This window comes from Perca fluviatilis, chromosome 13 (genome assembly GCF_010015445.1).
Source record: "Perca fluviatilis chromosome 13, GENO_Pfluv_1.0, whole genome shotgun sequence".
NCBI classification, from domain to species: Eukaryota; Metazoa; Chordata; class Actinopteri; order Perciformes; family Percidae; genus Perca; species Perca fluviatilis.
This window is the reverse complement of record NC_053124.1, coordinates 26,542,711-26,564,291: the sequence shown is the minus strand read 5'-3', so window position 1 is coordinate 26,564,291 and position 21,581 is coordinate 26,542,711. Positions and strand designations below refer to the sequence as shown.

Genomic DNA, 21,581 nt, shown 5'->3' with positions numbered 1-21,581 from the left:
TCGAGGGTGTCGATTTCCATACCACCACAAAAACGTTCAAAAACCTCGACAAGGACATTTTCCAAGACGTGTGTAAGAAGTGGGGCAGTGCAGAAGACATGCTGGTCTCTGTGAATTTAGGGGAACCAGCACTGGAAGACTCTATTGCCCGCTGTTTCACAGCTCACCTGATGAAATCACAGAAAACAGGGTTCTTCTCATCTGTGTGGAAAGCCATCTCCAATATCTGCAGGTGCAGAAATAGGGTTATATGAACGTAAAATGATGTCTGTCTACTATGTTAGGGTTTTCTCCGGGTGCTCCGAGTGTTTCTCCCACATTTAGCACATAAATATAAAAAACAACATTAGCTTAGACATAGTAGACATCTTGGAGGAAAATGTGTTTTTTCCTTCAAACTTAATGTCATAACGAGCTCCGTCCTGCCTCATATCCCGTCTTCACCTCTCGGCTCCACAGGCGCCTCCGCCCCCTCGTGCGATGGAGGGACAGGGGCCAGTGGAGCAGGAGGTTACCTGGATATGAGGCAGGACTTAAGCTCTTAGAGTTTCATCCGGGTGCTCCGGTTCTCCAACATTAACTAGAAACATCTAACAACTAATTCAATAAAATTGAAAAAAATATATATCTGCTTATCTCTGTTATCATTTACTATAAGAACTGTAAACATTCAACTCAGGCTGAGTTGAATGGCTGAGTCAGTTTCAATCATGAATTTCATATTTCTGTTAAGTCCTGTAAAAAGGTGTTTTGGAGAGAGAGAGAGAGAGAGAGAGAGAGAGAGAGAGAGAGAGCGAAGAGCGAGAGAGAGAGAGAGAGAGAGAGAGAGAGAGAGAGAGAGAGAGAGAGAGAGAGAGAGAGAGCCGAAGAGCGAGAGACAGAGAGAGAGCGAGAGAGAGAGAGAGAGAGAGAGAGAGAGAGACAGATGTGTTCTGCAGGTAATCTGTTCTCAACAGTTCTCAGGCTTTTGTGTTTTGGTCAGTGAATCTACGCGTCAGCACTTTGGGATCTTTGTGTATCACACACACACACACACACACACACACACACACACACACACACACACACACACACACAAACACACACACACACACACACACACACACACACACACAGCAGGTTGCTCTCGTGCACTGCCCACCAGACGCAGCCCTCCATGGCTGTTTTAATCTTTCTCTCTGTCAAAGCTTCAGGGACACATTCAGTCTGACCAGAAACAAAACGTTCAGTGGAAATAAACTGATGTTCATGAACGTGTCCGTGGCTCTGTGTGTGTGTGTGTGTGCGTTTGCAGTGTTTCCTTTAGGAAGTGTGTGTGTGTTTTGGCTTGCAGATAAACATCATGCAATATGAAAGCTATCTATCAAAGATCAAGATTAAACTGGTGTCTAAACCTTCAGCTACTGTCAGCCAACTGATGCCTGTGAAGTTAACTCCCATCATGGACTGATAATCTTGTGTTATAGCACAAGTTCTTAAACTGGTTCTCCGGACAAAGAAGGCTTCTGGTTTTTATTCTTGCCATCTGTGCAATTAACTTAAAACAAGGTTGAAAAAACACAGCAGCACTCTGTGTTCTCAGGACAGATATACACTTTTTTTAATAGGGTGTGATATTTCCAAAGGTGGAATATAACTAATGCTGCGTTCCAGGCAACCCGTAACTCGTGTTTTCACAACCTTCCACCCGTGAAAGTGCCCTGGAACGGCAGTCAAACCGTAACTTACTACTCGTGAACTCGTCCCAGATCGTTGTACTCCCAGTTACAGTTTTTGACGTCACACACACATAAACAACAATGGTGACCCCCGTTGATGCTGTAGGTACAGACGCCGTTTATTAACAGTGATAAGTAGAAATAAATAGACATAAATAGGCAACGTAAAGTAACATAGATAGCTAACGTCAACGTTAGGTAGCCGCTAGCTAACGCTAGCTAGAAGGGTTTGTGGTGACTTTGCCTGGAACGCTACCAAGTCGTGAGTCGTGACTTGAAGTCGTAACTTACGGGCTAAAAACTCTGTCTGGAACGCAGCATAAGTACATTTACCATTGTGCTCGAATACAATAATAAGTGTACTAAATAAAGTATTCTGATTCTGATTAGAAATACTGTTGTTTTATATGGTTTCGACATGTCTTCCTGGGGATGAAATGTTGAAATCGATGCTCAAATATAAAAAGGTAAATAAAAAATATATATACTGTATATATATATATATTTTTAATGTAATACAGTAAAATGTTCAGCTGACTGAACTGACTGCAAAAACAGGTTCTCATTCACTGCTCCATTCCCCCCCAACACAGGTCACCTGAGGCCTCTTTAATGCTCTCACAAATTATTGGGAGTGTTTTGCCAATTGAGTTTGAACAGGTTTGATGTGAGTGAGACCAATTGGTAATGAGGGTGTGGCTTTTTGAAGGCCAGTGTTTTCCAGCTGAATAAAGTGTGCTAAATGATGTGATTTTTAGAGTTATTTGAATAATAACAATTGTTTAACAGTCTGGAATGATACATGAGGTTAACATTTTTTAGGATTGTGTGCATAGTTCCATTTTTTGTGTGTATACAATGGAGAGAAAACTGCTTTGTAAACTGAATATTTCTTCAGAACGTTGGTCCAGTAAAACAAGATGTTTCTTGAACTCCGAGAGAGGAAAATGGACATTTTTAACCACTTTCTTACGTTTTATAATCTAAAAAAAAATATTACTGAAACCTGCCAAAGGGTTCTGCTGGTGCCTAGGAAAGGTTGCTAAGCAGCAGTCATTGTTGGGTGGGCGGGGCTTATGGAACAGTTAGACAGACTCTAGAATTCCTTTGATGTCTTTGATCCTTTGATCCTATGATGAGAACAGAGACAATAAATAAAGATGATTTGACTCACAGTTCATTCTTACTGAATTTCCCTTGGAAACAAGACGTGAGTGAGACGTGAGCAGCACATAAGCTTGTTAAATTAACGGACCAGTTTGTGATCTCATTGAAACTAATTGACCATCGAAATAAACGACCATCGAAATAAAAACGACCATCGAAATAGACCATCGACGTTGACCATGGAAGCTCACAATAATTATAGAGTAATAGCCGTCAAGCCTAGAGCAGTAACCCCTGAGTATGAAGACATCCCGAAGATTGAAAATATGAATACAGTAATACGGGTCAAGCCTAGAGCAGTAACCCCTGAGTATGAAGACATCCCGGAGATTGAAAATAATTATACAGCACTAGTCGTCAAGTCTAGAGCAAGAACCCCTGAGACTGAAGAAATCAATGTCATTCTCCCAGCAATCGAATCCTTTTCTAAAAGGATGACAAAGGAACAGTGGGGGTTGATGAATTTAGGCACCCCTGATCATGCCACTAAAGTTTGGTTGGCAGAACTACTTTTGGACATAATAAGATCACTGTCACAAGCATTGTTAAAGGCTAGGAGCCAAAATGTCGTCTTTTCTGAGGAGAATGTTCTGTCCAGTATCGGCAACAAACTCTCTCAGAGTTTTTGTAAGGTTTTGAACGTTGACAGCCAAGTCCCCTGTGTCAACTCAATATCATTGACCAACTTGCTTGCTAAAGAGGTTGCAGAGATTTGCAACTCTTCCACTACCGAGCACACTGCAGAGTCGCACACATTGGCGTGTCACTCCCTCCAAAAGACTAAATGCAATGGTTCGTTCGCGCCTGCAAAATGTTGAAGTTGTTCACAGCCAGGATGAAAATCTTCTGCTCATCTCGACCACGCAGTCAGAGACAAAGTCCGGACCACCGCCCGAGGAAGAACTAATTGTGGAAGATGAAGAGAAGGCAGCCAATGATGTCCGCTCTCTGTCACCGTTTTCAACCACAGCTATGGAACCAGGAACCCCGGAGGTCTCACCAAAGGACAGCTCTGAGATGACAACAGCTCAGCGGTCGAATATATAATCAGGGAGGAGATGAGTAAGATCATTGAACCTCTTCTGGACGAAGTGCCAGCCGCGAGAGTATGAGCAACTAAAATCTGAAAGCTCTCAGGAGATTTCAACTGTTGCAAAAGACATTGCTCAGTCAATTGCCAAGTGTTTGACGACGAATGCCGAACAACAAAAGCCGAAGCGTAAACTGTGCATGGAAAAATTGGAAACATGATCAAAACCTTTTTGCAAAGTGCGCTTGCAAAAACCGGATTCATCGTATGCTGGTGCAACTGAAGGCCAAATTCCACCAGGGCTCCACAGTTGAAAGCGGGCAGTCAGTGTCGTCACTCCTAGATGATATTGACTCTCTGCTTGAGCCACAGCATGGTGGAAAAGCACGCTGTGGAAACGAAGTCGCTGTGTTCCGGGACCTCAAGAAGATTTCCACTGGTAAAGACTTGGTATTCACAAAGGCGCTATGTGATCTCCTCTCCAGACACATCTCACCTGGGATGGTGCCCAATATTATCCCAGATGCAATTAGAGAGAAGGCATCTCACAGGACACATCCTGACATGTATGCTGACATCCAGAACAAAATGTGGAGTTTCCTGGGAATAATGAGGTGGTGGCTGAATACTATGGTTGGCGGCCACAGTCGAGAAGCTCTTGGCCGATTGGAAAATCAATCAATGGCACCGACACACATCACACCAACACAGTCAGCAGAGGCGTGTGAGGACGCAACAATAAAGACATCAAGAAACAAAATGTCCATCAAGGTGGTCATGCAGAAGCTGCTTACACGCATATTCAAGAAAGCAAAAGTGGACTGCAACCTTAAAAACACGGAGGACTTCATAGACCGCCTGCTGGAAAAAACATGGGCCCAAGTCGAGGGTGTCGATTTCCATACCACCACAAAAACGTTCAAAAACCTCGACAAGGACATTTTCCAAGACGTGTGTAAGAAGTGGGGCAGTGCAGAAGACATGCTGGTCTCTGTGAATTTAGGGGAACCAGCACTGGAAGACTCTATTGCCCGCTGTTTCACAGCTCACCTGATGAAATCACAGAAAACAGGGTTCTTCTCATCTGTGTGGAAAGCCATCTCCAATATCTGCAGGTGCAGAAATAGGGTTATATGAACGTAAAATGATGTCTGTCTACTATGTTAGGGTTTTCTCCGGGTGCTCCGAGTGTTTCTCCCACATTTAGCACATAAATATAAAAAACAACATTAGCTTAGACATAGTAGACATCTTGGAGGAAAATGTGTTTTTTCCTTCAAACTTAATGTCATAACGAGCTCCGGTCCTGCCTCATATCCACGTCTCCACCTCGTCCACAGGCCTCCGCCCTTCGTGATGGAGGGACAGGGGCCAGTGGAGCAGGAGGTTACCTGGATATGAGGCAGGACTTAAGCTCTTAGAGTTTCATCCGGGTGCTCCGGTTCTCCAACATTAACTAGAAACATCTAACAACTAATTCAATAAAATTGAAAAAAATATATATCTGCTTATCTCTGTTATCATTTACTATAAGAACTGTAAACATTCAACTCAGGCTGAGTTGAATGGCTGAGCGTTTCAACAAAACCAAAGGTTTTGAGAGAGAGAGAAGAGAGAGAGAGAGAGAGAGAGAGAGAGAGAGAGTTTTAAAGAGCCGTAGAGAGAGAGAGAGAGAGAGAGAGAGAGAGAGAGAGAGAGAGAGAGCGAAAGAGCGAGAGACAGAGAGAGAGAGAGAGAGAGAGAGAGAGAAGAGAGAGAGACAGATGTGTTCTGCAGGTAATCTGTTCTCAACAGTTCTCAGGCTTTTGTGTTTTGGTCAGTGAATCTACGCGTCAGCACTTTGGGATCTTTGTGTATCACACACACACACACACACACACACACACACACACACACAGCAGGTTGCTCTCGTGCACTGCCCACCAGACGCAGCCCTCCATGGCTGTTTTAATCTTTCTCTCTGTCAAAGCTTCAGGGACACATTCAGTCTGACCAGAAACAAAACGTTCAGTGGAAATAAACTGATGTTCATGAACGTGTCCGTGGCTCTGTGTGTGTGTGTGCGTTTGCAGTGTTTCCTTTAGGAAGTGTGTGTGTGTTTTGGCTTGCAGATAAACATCATGCAATATGAAAGCTATCTATCAAAGATCAAGATTAAACTGGTGTCTAAACCTTCAGCTACTGTCAGCCAACTGATGCCTGTGAGGTTAACTCCCATCATGGACTGATAATCTTGTGTTATAGCACAAGTTCTTAAACTGGTTCTCCGGACAAAGAAGGCTTCTGGTTTTTATTCTTGCCATCTGTGCAATTAACTTAAAACAAGGTTGAAAAAACACAGCAGCACTCTGTGTTCTCAGGACAGATATACACTTTTTTTAATAGGGTGTGATATTTCCAAAGGTGGAATATAACTAATGCTGCGTTCCAGGCAACCCGTAACTCGTGTTTTCACAACCTTCTACCCGTGAAAGTGCCCTGGAACGGCAGTCAAACCGTAACTTACTACTCATGAACTCGTCCCAGATCGTTGTACTCCCAGTTACAGTTTTTGACGTCACACACACATAAACAACAATGGTGACCCCCGTTGATGCTGTAGGTACAGACGCCGTTTATTAACGGTGATAAGTAGAAATAAATAGACATAAATAGGCAACGTAAAGTAACATAGATAGCTAACGTCAACGTTAGGTAGCTGCTAGCTAACGCTAGCTAGAAGGGTTTGTGGTGACTTTGCCTGGAACGCTACTAAGTCGTGAGTCGTGACTTGAAGTCGTAACTTACGGGCTAAAAACTCTGTCTGGAACGCAGCATAAGTACATTTACCATTGTGCTCGAATACAATAATAAGTGTACTAAATAAAGTATTCTGATTCTGATTAGAAATACTGTTGTTTTATATGGTTTCGACATGTCTTCCTGGGGATGAAATGTTGAAATCGATGCTCAAATATAAAAAGGTAAATAAAAAATATATATACTGTATATATATATATTTTTAATGTAATACAGTAAAATGTTCAGCTGACTGAACTGACTGCAAAAACAGGTTCTCATTCACTGCTCCATTCCCCCCCAACACAGGTCACCTGAGGCCTCTTTAATGCTCTCACAAATTATTGGGAGTGTTTTGCCAATTGAGTTTGAACAGGTTTGATGTGAGTGAGACCAATTGGTAATAGAGGGTGGCTTTTTGAAGGCCAGTGTTTTCCAGCTGAATAAAGTGTGCTAAATGATGTGATTTTTAGAGTTATTTGAATAATAACAATTGTTTAACAGTCTGGAATGATACATGAGGTTAACATTTTTTAGGATTGTGTGCATAGTTCCATTTTTTGTGTGTATACAATGGAGAGAAAACTGCTTTGTAAACTGAATATTTCTTCAGAACGTTGGTCCAGTAAAACAAGATGTTACTTGAACTCCGAGAGAGGAAAATGGACATTTTTAACCACTTTCTTACGTTTTATAATCTAAAAAAAAATATTACTGAAACCTGCCAAAGGGTTCTGCTGGTGCCTAGGAAAGGTTGCTAAGCAGCAGTCATTGTTGGGTGGGCGGGGCTTATGGAACAGTTAGACAGACTCTAGAATTCCTTTGATGTCTTTGATCCTTTGATCCTATGATGAGAACAGAGACAATAAATAAAGATGATTTGACTCACAGTTCATTCTTACTGAATTTCCCTTGGAAACAAGACGTGAGTGAGACGTGAGCAGCACATAAGCTTGTTAAATTAACGGACCAGTTTGTGATCTCATTGAAACTAATTGACCATCGAAATAAACGACCATCGAAATAATCGACCATCGAAATAGACCATCGACGTTGACCATGGAAGCTCACAATAATTATAGAGTAATAGCCGTCAAGCCTAGAGCAGTAACCCCTGAGTATGAAGACATCCCGAAGATTGAAAATATGAATACAGTAATACGGGTCAAGCCTAGAGCAGTAACCCCTGAGTATGAAGACATCCCGGAGATTGAAAATAATTATACAGCACTAGTCGTCAAGTCTAGAGCAAGAACCCCTGAGACTGAAGAAATCAATGTCATTCTCCCAGCAATCGAATCCTTTTCTAAAAGGATGACAAAGGAACAGTGGGGGTTGATGAATTTAGGCACCCCTGATCATGCCACTAAAGTTTGGTTGGCAGAACTACTTTTGGACATAATAAGATCACTGTCACAAGCCTTGTTAAAGGCTAGGAGCCAAAATGTCGTCTTTTCTGAGGAGAATGTTCTGTCCAGTATCGGCAACAAACTCTCTCAGAGTTTTTGTAAGGTTTTGAACGTTGACAGCCAAGTCCCCTGTGTCAATTCAATATCATTGACCAACTTGCTTGCTAAAGAGGTTGCAGAGATTTGCAACTCTTCCACTACCGAGCACACTGCAGAGTCGCACACATTGCGTGTCACTCCCTCCAAAAGACTAAATGCAATGGTTCGTCATGCCTGCAAAATGTTGAAGTCGTTCACAGCCAGGATGAAAATCTTCTGCTCATCTCGACCACGTAGTCAGAGACAAAGTCCGACTGCCTCCGAGGAAGAACTAATTGTGGAAGATGAAGAGAAGGCAGCCAATGATGTCCGCTCTCTGTCACCGTTTTCAACCACAGCTATGGAACCAGGAACCCCGGAGGTCTCACCAAAGGACAGCTCTGAGATGACAACAGCTCAAGCGGTCGAATATATAATCAGGGAGGAGATGAGTAAGATCATTGAACCTCTTCTGGACGAAGTGCCAGCCGCAGAGTATGAGCAACTAAAATCTGAAAGCTCTCAGGAGATTTCAACTGTTGCAAAAGACATTGCTCAGTCAATTGCCAAGTGTTTGGACGAGACAGATGCCGAACAACAAAAGCCGAAGCGTAAACTGTGCATGGAAAAAATTGGAAACATGATCAAAACCTTTTTTGCAAAGTGCTTTGTCAAAACTTGGATTCATCGTATGCTGGTGCAACTGAAGGCCAAATTCCACCAGGGCTCCACAGTTGAAAGCGGGCAGTCAGTGTCGTTACCCTAGATGATATTGACTCTTTGCTTCAGCCACAGCATGGTGGAAAAGCACGCTGTGGAAACGAAGTCGCTGTGTTCCGGGACCTCAAGAAGATTTCCACTGGTAAAGACTTGGTATTCACAAAGGCCTATGTGATCTCCTCTCCAGACACATCTCACCTGGGATGGCGCTCAATATTATCCCAGATGCAATTAGAGAAAAGGCATCTCACAGGACACATCCGTGACAGCTGTTACATCCAGAACAAAATGTGGAGTTTCCTGGGAATAATGAGGTGGTGGCTGAATACTATGGTTGGCGGCCACAGTCGAGAAGCTCTGGCCGATTGGAAAATCAATCAATGGCACCCGCACACATCACACCAACACAGTCGGCAGAGGCGGTGAGGACGCAACAATAAAGACATCAAGAAACAAAATGTCCATCAAGGTGGTCATGCAGAAGCTGCTTACACGATATTCAAGAAAGCAAAAGTGGACTGCAACCTTTAAAAACACGGAGGACTTTATAGACCGCCTGCTGGAAAAAAACATGGGCCCAAGTCGAGGGTGGCGATTTCCATACCACCACAAAAACGTTTCAAAAACCTCGACAAGGACATTTTCCAAGACGTGTGTAAGAAGTGGGGCAGTGCAGAAGACATGCTGGTCTCTGTGAATTTAGGGGAACCAGCACTGAAGACTCTATTGCCCGCTGTTTCACAGCTCACCTGATGAAATCACAGAAAACAGGGTTCTTCTCATCTGTGTGGAAAGCCATCTCCAATATCTGCAGGTGCAGAAATAGGGTTATATGAACGTAAAATGATGTCTGTCTACTATGTTAGGGTTTTCTCCGGGTGGCGCCCGAGTGTTTCTCCACACATTTAGCACAAAATATAAAAACAACATTAGCTTAGACATAGTAGACATCTTGGAGGAAAATGTGTTTTTTCCTTCAAACTTAATGTCATAACGAAGCTCCGGTCCTGCCTCATATCCACCTCTCCACCTCGTCCACAGGCCTCCGCCGCCTTTGATGGAGGGACAGGGGCCAGTGGAGCAGGAGGTTACCTGGATATGAGGCAGGACTTAAGCTCTTAGAGTTTCATCCGGGTGCCGGTTCCCCAACATTAACTAGAAACATCTAACAACTAATTCAATAAAATTGAAAAAAATATATATCTGCTTATCTCTGTTATCATTTACTATAAAGAATGTAAACATTCAACTCAGGCTGAGTTGAATGGCTGAGTCAGTTTCAATCATGAATTTCATATTTCTGTTAAGTCCTGTAAAAAGGTGTTTTGAGAGAGAGAGAGAGAGAGAGAGCGAAAGAGCAGAGACAGAGAGAGAGCGAGAGAGAGAGAGAGAGAGAGAGAGCGAAAGAGCGAGAGACAGAGAGAGAGCGAGAGAGAGAGAGAGAGACAGATGTGTTCTGCAGGTAATCTGTTCTCAACAGTTCTCAGGCTTTTGTGTTTTGGTCAGTGAATCTACGCGTCAGCACTTTTGGGATCTTTGTGTATACACACAAACACACACACACACACACACACACACACACACACACACACACACACACACACACACACACACACACACACACACACAAACAAAACACCACACACACACACAGCAGGTTGCTCTCGTGCACTGCCCACCAGACGCAGCCCTCCATGGCTGTTTTAATCTTTCTCTCTGTCAAAGCTTCAGGGACACATTCAGTCTGACCAGAAACAAAACGTTCAGTGGAAATAAACTGATGTTCATGAACGTGTCCGTGGCTCTTGTGTGTGTGTGTGCGTTTGCAGTGTTTCCCTTTAGGAAGTGTGTGTGTGTTTTGGCTTGCAGATAAAAATCATGCAATATGAAAGCTATCTATCAAAGATCAAGATTAAACTGGTGTCTAAACCTTCAGCTACTGTCAGCCAACTGATGCCTGTGAGGTTAACTCCCATCATGGACTGATAATCTTGTGTTATAGCACAAGTTCTTAAACTGGTTCTCCGGACAAAGAAGGCTTCTGGTTTTTATTCTTGCCATCTGTGCAATTAACTTAAAACAAGGTTGAAAAAACACAGCAGCACTCGTTGTTCTCAGGACAGATATACACTTTTTTATAGGGTGTGATATTTCCAAAGGTGGAATATAACTCATGCCGTGCCCAGGCAACCCGAACCTTCGTGTGTCCACAACCTTCTACCCGTGAAAGTGCCCTGAACGGGCAGTCAAAAACCAACTTTACTACTCGGTGAACTGCAATTCAGATCGTTGTACCCCAGTTACAGTTTTTGACGTCACACACACATAAACAACAATGGTGACCCTCGTTGATGCTGTAGGTACAGACGCCGTTTATTAACAGTGATAAGTAGAAATAAATAGACATAAATAGGCAACGTAAAGTAACATAGATAGCTAACGTCAACGTTAGGTAGCCGCTAGCTAACGCTAGCTAGAAGGGTTTGTGGTGACTTTGCCTGGAACGCTACCAAGTCGTGAGTCGTGACTTGAAGTCGTAACTTACGGGCTAAAAACTCTGTCTGGAACGCAGCATAAGTACATTTACCATTGTGCTCGAATACAATAATAAGTGTACTAAATAAAGTATTCTGATTCTGATTAGAAATACTGTTGTTTTCTATGGTTTCGACATGTCTTCCTGGGGATGAAATGTTGAAATCGATGCTCAAATATAAAAAGGTAAATAAAAAAAATATATACTGTATATATATAATGTATATTTATATATATTTTTAATGTAATACAGTAAAATGTTCAGCTGATTGAACTGACTGCAAAAATCAGGTTCCAGAGAATCTCCGGTTACAACACTGCTCAGGACGCCATTACTCCACTATATCTTTACAAAGCAAATATTTGTTTGCTGCTAAATGTTAATGTTCTGAATGTCAAGTACAGCCTCTTTAATACATAACAATGCATCATGGGGCGGCTGTGGCTCAGGTTGCCTACCAATTGGAAGGTTGGTGGTTTGATCCCTGGCCCGGAATTGCTCCCGATGCTGCACCATCGGAGTGTAAATAAGTGTGAATTTTTATCTGATGAGCAGGTGGCACCTTGTGCGGCAGCCTTGGCCTCAGTGTGTGAATGGTGAATGGTTCCTATAATGTGTAAAAGTACTTTGAGTAGTCGTTAAGACTAGAAAGCGCTATATAAATGCAGTCAATTTACAACATATTTTTATTATGTAAAATCTAAATGTGAACAGAAACTTGTAACCCCAGCTGCCAAAAGGACAATATGTATTAGTGAAATGAAGTGAAGTAGAAGATAAAATACTAAAATAATGTACGTCAGAGTTGAACTTAAGTGCAGTATTTGATAATATACTTCCACCACTGTCAGTGACACACTGCACCCTTTTTTCGGTCACATAATTAAACCATTATGTTCTCTCCATTCTGCCAAACACATTATTTATTACATTTATTACCTAACGGCTGTTTATTGTCTTTGTTGATTCCCAGGAAAATCGTCAGGCTGCTCTGCCTCTGAACTTTCTCTTTCCATTGCCGCACTCGCAGTGAAACCAAGCCCAGAAAACAAAACATGCCTCGGCAAACCAATTCGCAAAATATTATGTATATCAACCAAAAGCACACAAATAGTTTGATTTAAAGTCACTCACTGCAGTCACACAGAACAAAGAAGTAGTAATATCTTTCTATTGTTTCACAAATCAGACTAAACTGATTATGCTGTTGTTGCACTCAGTGTTCAAGAGCATTTTATCACTTTGGATAAGAGCATCCGCTAAAAGCCTGTAGTCTAAAGTGACTGATGACTTTGTTTTAACATGAACAGACAGATCCACAGAGAGCCACGGCCCAACAGACGGCTCGGCTTAGACTGTTTGTAGTGATACTGACTAAAACTCTGCTAATCTGAGAGCCGGGGGCCGACAGTCTCAGGACGACCAGGTGGTCCCCTTCTGAACACAGGAGCTAATGTGTGTGTGTGTGTGTGTGTGTGTGTGTGTGTGTGTGTGTGTGTGTGTGTGTGTGTGTGTGTGTGTGTGTGTGTGTGTGCGTTTGAGGGGAGGGAACTAATTAGAGACCATCAGCTAGCAGTCACTGGGGTAACAAAGTAGACCCTGACCCTGCTGTAAAGATACATCAAAACACACACGCTAAAACCATTGCTAGTTTTATCTTACAATCAAAAAGAAACAACCACACCCATTGGCACAGATAAATATGTCATCAGAAAAGATTGAATGATGATGGAAAGATTTTTACACATTGCTAGTTTATTATAATATGAAAACGTCAGTGTGACTGTTTCACTTGCAAGAATGTTGTTTTGTTCATGAGAAAATCAACACTAAAACTAGTTGGATGAAACATGTTCTGTCACATAGAACACTTATTGTTTACTGCCACTATTTCACACACCTACAAGAAACACTTTCTGAACAGCAGGGCCAACGACATTAAAATGGGTTACCGTGTTATTTGTAAGCAAAGTTGTTTGATTTTGGCATGTGCATATGGGGGCGAGTTGATGATGAGAATTATATTACCGATTATGGAAGCAGCTCTTACTTCTGTGGAAAAACCACCCTGATAACAAAACATGATGGCCAGCTCTTCCCAGGAATCCAACTCAACACACAAACTCGATCTACACACTGTCTGTGTGTGTGTGTGTGTGTGTGTGTGTGTGTGTGTGTGTGTGTGTGTGTGTGTGTGTGTGTGTGTGTGTGTGTGTGTGTGTGTGTGTGTGTGTGTGTGTGTGTGTGTTTGAGGGGAGGAAACTAATTAGAGACCATCAGCTAGCAGTCACTGTGGTAACAAAGTAAACCCTGACCCTGCTGTAAAGATGCATCCCTATCTGCGTCTCGTGCTTCTACAGAGATATCGTAGCACAACATGCTTAGTAAGTTAAATAAATAAATGCTTGTTTTATAGAACAAAATAAGTACTCTGATTTCTTACTGGAATAAAGTAGCATTAGCATTAAAAATTAAATAATTATATATATATATAAAAATACTCCATTAAAAAGTAAAAGTCCTGCATTTAAATCTTACTTAAACACTCACGGTAGTGCTGCACAAATAATCAAATATTAATCTTGATCCTGATTGTGGCTACTCACAATTAAATGAAAATGATAGACTGTGATTTATTTACTGTTTAAAATGCGTGCTCCGCTCGTAGAAAACTCTTCTACATATCAAATCAAGCGCTTCCTAAACTAACAGCGAGACAGCGGGGAGGGGATCGAAATGTTTTAGCTTCACTTTTGGGGAGCTGTCATGCAGTGGAGTCCAGAGTAGAAGAGTAATAATATACAGTACAAATAAATACAACATAGAGCAGATAGGCAAAATGAAAATCAAATTTCTGAAGCAGAAGGTGAACAGCTATTCTCTTTGGGGTAAAAAACAAATATACTGCTTGTAGGAGATGCACAGATGAAGAAGAACTTTATTTTAAGTCTGACAACATGGAAGTGAAAGCAGTGCTCTGTTTTTAACAAAAAAGATATTTTGTCCCTAAAATCAATTAATAATTGTAGTCTCAATATTGATCAAAATAATCGTGACTATCAATTTTAGTTTGCCATAATCGTACAGCCCTAACTCACGATTTTACACAAAATGCCTCTGAAAATGTTACTTCAAAACTCCAACAGAGTATTATCATGACACGGAAGCAGTTCATTTAACAATATCGTGGGATATTTAGGGGATATATTTATATGTCAGTATAAGGTTGAAAACAGTTATATTTAGAGACTTTTAGATTACAGAGACATGCATTTCTTCATGGCTAGTGTAGCTAATGAAAGCCAGTGACCTGAGGTTTTTTATGAGGAAGTTGTTGTTTCAGCTGCACTTACCCAACAACAGTAAAGTACCCGTTGTAAGGCATCGTCTAGTCTCACTTTGCCACACTGCACTAAGCATAGGGCAAAGCCTCGGTGCCGCTGCAAAATAGCCTCGGGAAGGCAAAATTTGTTTTAGTCATGCAACAGAAAACTCAGATTGGACAGATAGTCTAGCTAGCTGTCTGGATTTACCCTGCAGAGATCTGAGGAGCAGTTAACCATAGTTCTCAGAAATCCACCGGAGTTTAAAGTTACAACACAAAGGATATCCGGCCGAAAAGAGTGATATCCTGGGGAATTTCCTGCAGCAATGGAGCAATCTCGGAAGTGGAACGTCGTGGATATAGGCTGGCATCCCCCAGCCCATGAGGTGGTTATAAGTTTTATTGGAGCACATGGATCACCAGCACAAATGGCACAGCCTCATTATTAGTGGCTAAATGTCCCTTCTCTTAAAGAAGAGAGGTCAAGCAAACCGTCCTCACGTTAGAGGCTGTCTGTGAGAACATTTGGTCCTCGCAGAAAAAACACAGGAACACACACACACACACACGTCAAGGCTACGTCCAGTGAGCAGAAGGACCATCTGAGTGATGCAGATTAGATATCCCGACTGATTAACTGGGTTATAATGACACATTAGAGCAGAGAGAACCGAGTGCCGGCCTCAAGCTTCAGTGTTGATTCATGGCATTCTGGGTGACCTCGCTACAGCCTCCTCCCACACAAATTAGGAATGAACTAATTAATCATTCAGAAAGGGTTAGGGTTAGGGTCAACATCCAACAGTTAGACACACAAACATTTACAGTAACACCTGAGGCCTGCTTAGTACAACTGTAGTAATGTTGATGGAACGTTAGTGGAAACAACGTAAACAGTTTGAGGTAAAAACTGAAACGGTCTTTTACGTCCAACCAGGAAATGTTTAACCGATCCCTTCTCTCTCTTACTTTCATTCTCAACTGTTAAACTGTAGAATTTACCTAAAAATAAAAATGTTTACAAGATAATCTTACTGGCTCTTTTCCAAAGTGTTCCACCACATCTCACAGTCTTTAATAGCAAATTGAAGTCGGCTCACTCACTAAGACCAGTGAACGACAACTGAGCAAACTCCAACTGGCTGATGAGGACTGTTACCCCTTTACCACCAAGGCAGAGCTGGTGCTGGTTCGGAGCCAGAGCCTAGTTTCAAATCGGTTCTTTGTTTTTCGACCGCTAAAGCACCAGCTCCGAACCAGTAAAAGTGGTTCTTAAGTAGCACCAAATCATTGCTGGGCCAGAAGTAAGAACCGCTTACGTCAGCGGCTGGGGGCGGGGTTACCGTGACCAACAAGACGAACAGAAACTTGTGACCGCCATTTTTGAATTAGCAGATAAACACGATGGACGCGATTAAACAAAAACAGCAGTGGTCAGAGGAGGAAACGAGCTGCTTTTTTGCACTATAAAGGCGAGCTGCGCGAACACGTTGGATCCGCCGAGTTTGGACGCCGATGTAGGTCCGCAAAGCCATGAACATCAGTAGCAACGCAACGTCCGCCATTGTTGATGGTGTGTTTGTGTTTGGCACCACCGCGCTAACGTTGCTGGGAAAGATGAGACGTATACAGTGACATAAGACCTGGCTCTGTGCTGGGTCTTTAGCCTGTGGAAAAGCAAACCGGTTCTTTGGAGGCTCGTCAGTCGAACCAACTCTGAACCGGCACTAGCTCTAGCTCTGAACCAGCACCTGGTTCTTGTTGGTGGTAAAGGGGTATCTGAGATGCAAGTGCAAGCTCCAGAAAAAGTTTACTTTGTTGTCAAACACATTTTGAGTGAATATTTTGATCATTCCCAAATTCAAGAATTAACTTTCTAAGCAGCTCTGTGAACTTGTACTTAGCTAGCATGTCAGCATGTGACAATGCTAACATGTTGATGTTCAGTTTTGCATTTATTTGATCATAAAGCAAAGTATTGGACACATTTTTGACATGATGGTGGCTCTAGTTGAAAAGTTAAGTCACCAAAGTTATTACAAATCATCTTGAGGAGGAGATTAAAGTGTGTACCAAATGTCATGGCAATTTGTCAAATAGCTGTTCAAAAATTTCAGTTCAGGACCAAAGTGGTGCACTCCCATCCCCAGAGCAATGCCGCTAGCATGCCTATAAACTAAGCTTTTTCTCACACTCATGTATGTTTACAACAGACAGAAACTCAGCTGGCAGAGCTCCCAGCCTTTCTCTGAAACAGTAAGTGGGAAACTGGCAAGAGCAAATAAATACCTAATATTCACTCTGAACATCTGAAGTTTTCTGAGTTCATATAAACACACAAAACCAATATATTAAAATCCAAACGCACAAGCTAAAACCATTGCTAGTTTTATCTTACAATCAAAAAGAAACAACAGTCCCGTCAACCACACCCGCTGCAACGGATAAATATGTCATCAGAAAAGATGAAATAATGATGAAAAGATGTTCACACACTGCCGGTTTATTGTAATATAAAATGTCAGCGTGGACTGTGACCAGCATGCAAACATAAAAAAAAAACGAAGCTGTTTCCCTTTCATGAATGCTGTTTTTTTCATGAGAAAATCAACACTTCCAGTAAACTAGTTGGATGAAACGTGTTCTGTCACACAGAACATGAAGTACTTATTGTTTACTGCAACTATTTCACACACCTATAAGAGACACTTTATGAACAGCAGGGCCACCGACATTAAAACGGGTTACCGTGTTATTTGTAAGCAAAGTGGTTTGATTTTGGCATGTGCATATGGGGGCGAGTTGATGATGAGAGTGATATTACCGATAACATTATGTATATACTGTATGTGCCACCCCATCGTGTTTATTTATCTTGATTGTTATAGTTTACTATTTAAATTTTCTATTTCGTTGTTATTTTCTATTTTACTATTTAAATTTTATATTTCTCTTTGTCTGTGATTTAACGGTCATATTGAGAGCTGCTGAACTGCGTTTTGTTGTTGAAAACAATGTCAATAAAGATCTAATCTATTCAATCTCTTCTAATGGAAGCAGTTCTTATTACTTCTGTGGAAAAACCATCCTGGCAACCAAACATGATGGGCAGCTCTTCCCAGAAATCCAACTGAACACAAACACACACTTACTCGATCTGCACATTGTCTGTCTGTCAGTGTGCGTGTGTGTGTTTGTGTGTGCGTGTGCATGATGCAGCTTAACCTTACTTGCTTCCTACGCCCTAATGTGAATGCCAAATTAATTTGAATAGAATAAAATGTGTGCGTGGGAGAATACCTATTTAACTATTGTTGACGTTTACACACCCTTTTACAGTGGAAATTAGATCACACCAATTTCCATATCACCACTTTAATAGTCTCGCTTTGCCTGACCATCCACACGCTGCGAAGCGGAGGATGGTCTGGCTACTCCAGCATTGCAGGATGGGAGGAAAACGTGCTCTGGTTTATTGGCATTTCTTTAACCCAATCACAATCATCATGGGCGGCACTAAGCTCTGAACAGAGCCGCTGCACAAACATTGTGCGAGAGAAAACTCCGATTGGACAGATAGTCTAGCTAGCTGTCTGGATTTACCCTGCAGAGATCTGAGAAGCAGTTAACCATAGTCCTCATAAAGCCACCAAATTTAATTTAATTGAATCTATGTTATTAGGATATTTTTTGACTAATCGATTAGTTGATTTACAGAAAGAAAATCACCCAGCGCACACACACACACACACACAATTCAGAGTCCAGGGATATAAACTGGAAGGTGAAGGTAGAGCTTCTATTATTCTATATATAGGAGTGTTCAGGAGCCATGCTGCTGAGTTGTTGAATGTTTAATGTCTGGCCTGCAGGTGTTACAGTCGCAAAGAGCAAACCTCTGAGACCCTCTCAACACACACATTTTTAAAACACCAACAGACACAAACACACTCTGAGGCCTGTACAGAGACAAAGGTGAGCAGCAGTAGTAAACTAGATGAGTGGATTCAAGTTTCAGAAAGGAAACAGCAGCACAATACACACACACACACACACACACCAATACGTCTGACAACTGATGGTGTAATTCCCAGCTGTTGTCTGTAACCTAAAGCACATAATGACACAGGAACCAAAGCCTGCTCTGGATGAGGTAATGGTCAAACATACTGTATCTGACGACAGAGAGAGAGAGAGAGAGAGAGAGAGAGAGAGAGAGAGAGAGAGAGAGAGAGAGAGAGAGAGAGAAGAACTGCTGCCGACATGGACTGACCTCACATCCGTTACAAAATAAAAATCTGGTTGGGGTTTCCAACAAAATAACATAAAGTGATTTTGTTTTGCAATAATCATATAAGTGTTTCACTTTTAAGATACATCATACACTTCTATACATTTTTGAAACGCTTTAACTGATTTGGAGTTTTGGAGGGACAGGGCCCTACATGCAAACTACCCTGTCCAAAAGAGCTGTCTTGAAACAATATTATTTGGTTTCTTCATGTCAATTCTACGTGCAGTTTGGGACAGAATTTGGTTTGTAAACATGTGTTTAAAAAGAAACCAGAAGATATGCAGGATTCAAGGTTAGTTGGAGTACTGATCTCAAACCAGACCAGCTCAAAGTCACATATATGTCTTTATATTTTATTTAATACTGTATTTCTGCAACCGATGCTAATACTTTAGAGTTGAAAATCAGTACAGTAATAGACCTTTTTCACGGCAGACATTTTAACTTGTCGTAGTAGGAAAAGCCTAGGTGAAATTGATAGCATTAACAATGGCTCGGTTCCATTATGTGTCCCAGTAAGCTATTCTAGTAAGCACTATAACAGGACCTTCATAAGTGGAATGCACCTGTGCTTTTCCTACCATGACATGTCAAAATGTCTGCCATTAAAAAAAGGTCTATTAACCAATACAATATATTAGCCAATATTCTTTTTTTTAACATAAATGCATACATACATAGAGGGCAAACATTTTTAATAAAGATTGCATTAGACTGGATTATAAACGACTAGTTAGCGATATATGTACTGAGTCTGGCGGACAAACACACAAACAGTTTCTAAATTACCAAAAATATACCGTAAATTTGTCTTTTTCTGTTGTGAACTTTCTTACTTAACAGTGGACATGTACTGTATGGCAATATGATTTTAATATTATTATTGGTTGATCTCTAGGTATCAAATTATGAGAAAAAGGCTAGCTGCCCTTCTAGCTCAAAGGGAGCATCAGCTGGCTGGTGTTAACTGCGTCAGGACACTTCAGACTGTATCAGAAAAGATCTTAAGTCATGATAGAACATTTGCTATTTCTTTTCAAATGGTCAAAGCGTTCTGCCTCTGTCTGTGCAGCAAAACAAATGTCAATAGTGATCATTAGCTGTTGCTGTTTGCCTCAGTTCGGCCTTAGATTTAAACACCTGTGATCTGTTAAAACTGAACAAATTCACCACATCTCAACGAATAGCTCATTATATATCCGTATCACCTATCACAATTGAGACCATTACGACTGCTTAACTGTTATTTAATTCCAGTCTGAAAGACAACCTAAGCTTACTGGACTAAAGCTGGTGTTTGTATATCTCTAGTATTGAATATAGCATAGTATTTTTACACAAAACCTACATCTTGCAAGTTGTATCTTCACCAAGGTTACAAACACATTACAATGCTGGAAAATGTCACCACACCTTTTCCACCTCGAATAGCATGATCATAAAATCTGACCTCAAACACAACAAATCCCCCAAATATTAATATATCTGTGGGGAGTGTGCCTTTATAAAAATTTTACTTACAGTATATCTCTTCTGTTCTGAGCTCTACTGCCTCATTTTCCCAGCACTCTATTTCAAACTCACATTTAGTATTAATGCATTTCTTTCTTTACAGCAAAATACAGCATGTCCTTAGCCCAAACAGTGACCAGGGAGTGGCAGAGCAGAAGGGAATGTTTTAAAAAGGGAAAGGATTTTTAACTCTGAGACATCCTGGATGACTTGGTCAATGACTGTACTGAAGCTGAAGACATTTTGTTTTTATAGTTGTATGATTATTTCCAGACATGCAGCAGCACTGAGACTGGACACTGGTTTGGATCCTCCCTCCACGTTAACAGCCTCCCATATCATATATGTTTTATGAGATTGCTCCTCTCTCTAATGAGAGATTTGGGTGGTGTTGACCCTCGTGACTGGCAGATGCAGATCATGTGTGTGTCATGCTCGTGAATAATCATACAACAAACATTTCAAATCGCAAATTGCTACGCTCCCTTTGAGGTGGCAGTTTTCCTTTTTACGTAGATGGTCTGGAGAAGCAGTAGAGCGAATTCAGTCCATGACATGTCAGACAACGGTTCATGCAGCAGAGGTGGGTTCACTGCCGGACACTTACTCTGCTCAGAACCGGGTCCCTTCGACAGGAGATGCTGGGGAGCGATGCGACGGCCACTTCGGCTCCTATCTTGGCTCCCTCCGTGCGTAAATAGATAAAGCTCTTGGTAGAAAAGGTCCTCCGTTACCGTGCCCGCCTTTCTCCTTTCGTGTTTGGGGGCTCCTGGCAGATGAAGGCGGTCTCTATAGTCTTCCTGCGCCCCGGGAGCGCAGCGCAGAAAGTCTGTGTAATCTCCGCAGCTCGCTCCGCCTTTCCCTCTCTCTCTCTCTCCGCCACTGCCCTCTGACGTGATGGAGGAAAGCCCCGGTCGGCAACGTCACAGCGTCAACAATACGGAAACCCCACCCCGTGTCGTCACCGCCCCTTCAGGAACTTCAGCTGGCGTTTACTGTAAAACCCAAAATGGG

At 41.8% G+C, this 21,581-nt stretch overlaps 1 protein-coding gene across 1 annotated transcript in view; it reads right to left on the bottom strand.

Annotated features, from left to right (window-relative positions):
• The window catches only part of rnf19b (ring finger protein 19B), a 50,379-nt gene extending 28,939 nt beyond the window's left edge, over window positions 1–21,440 (bottom strand). Inside the window, exon 1 of the mRNA XM_039820300.1 lies at window positions 21,175–21,440. The gene's annotated coding sequence lies outside the window, so the exon portion shown is untranslated. The remainder of the gene's footprint in view (window positions 1–21,174) is intronic.
• Between the last annotated feature and the right edge of the window lie 141 nt (window positions 21,441–21,581).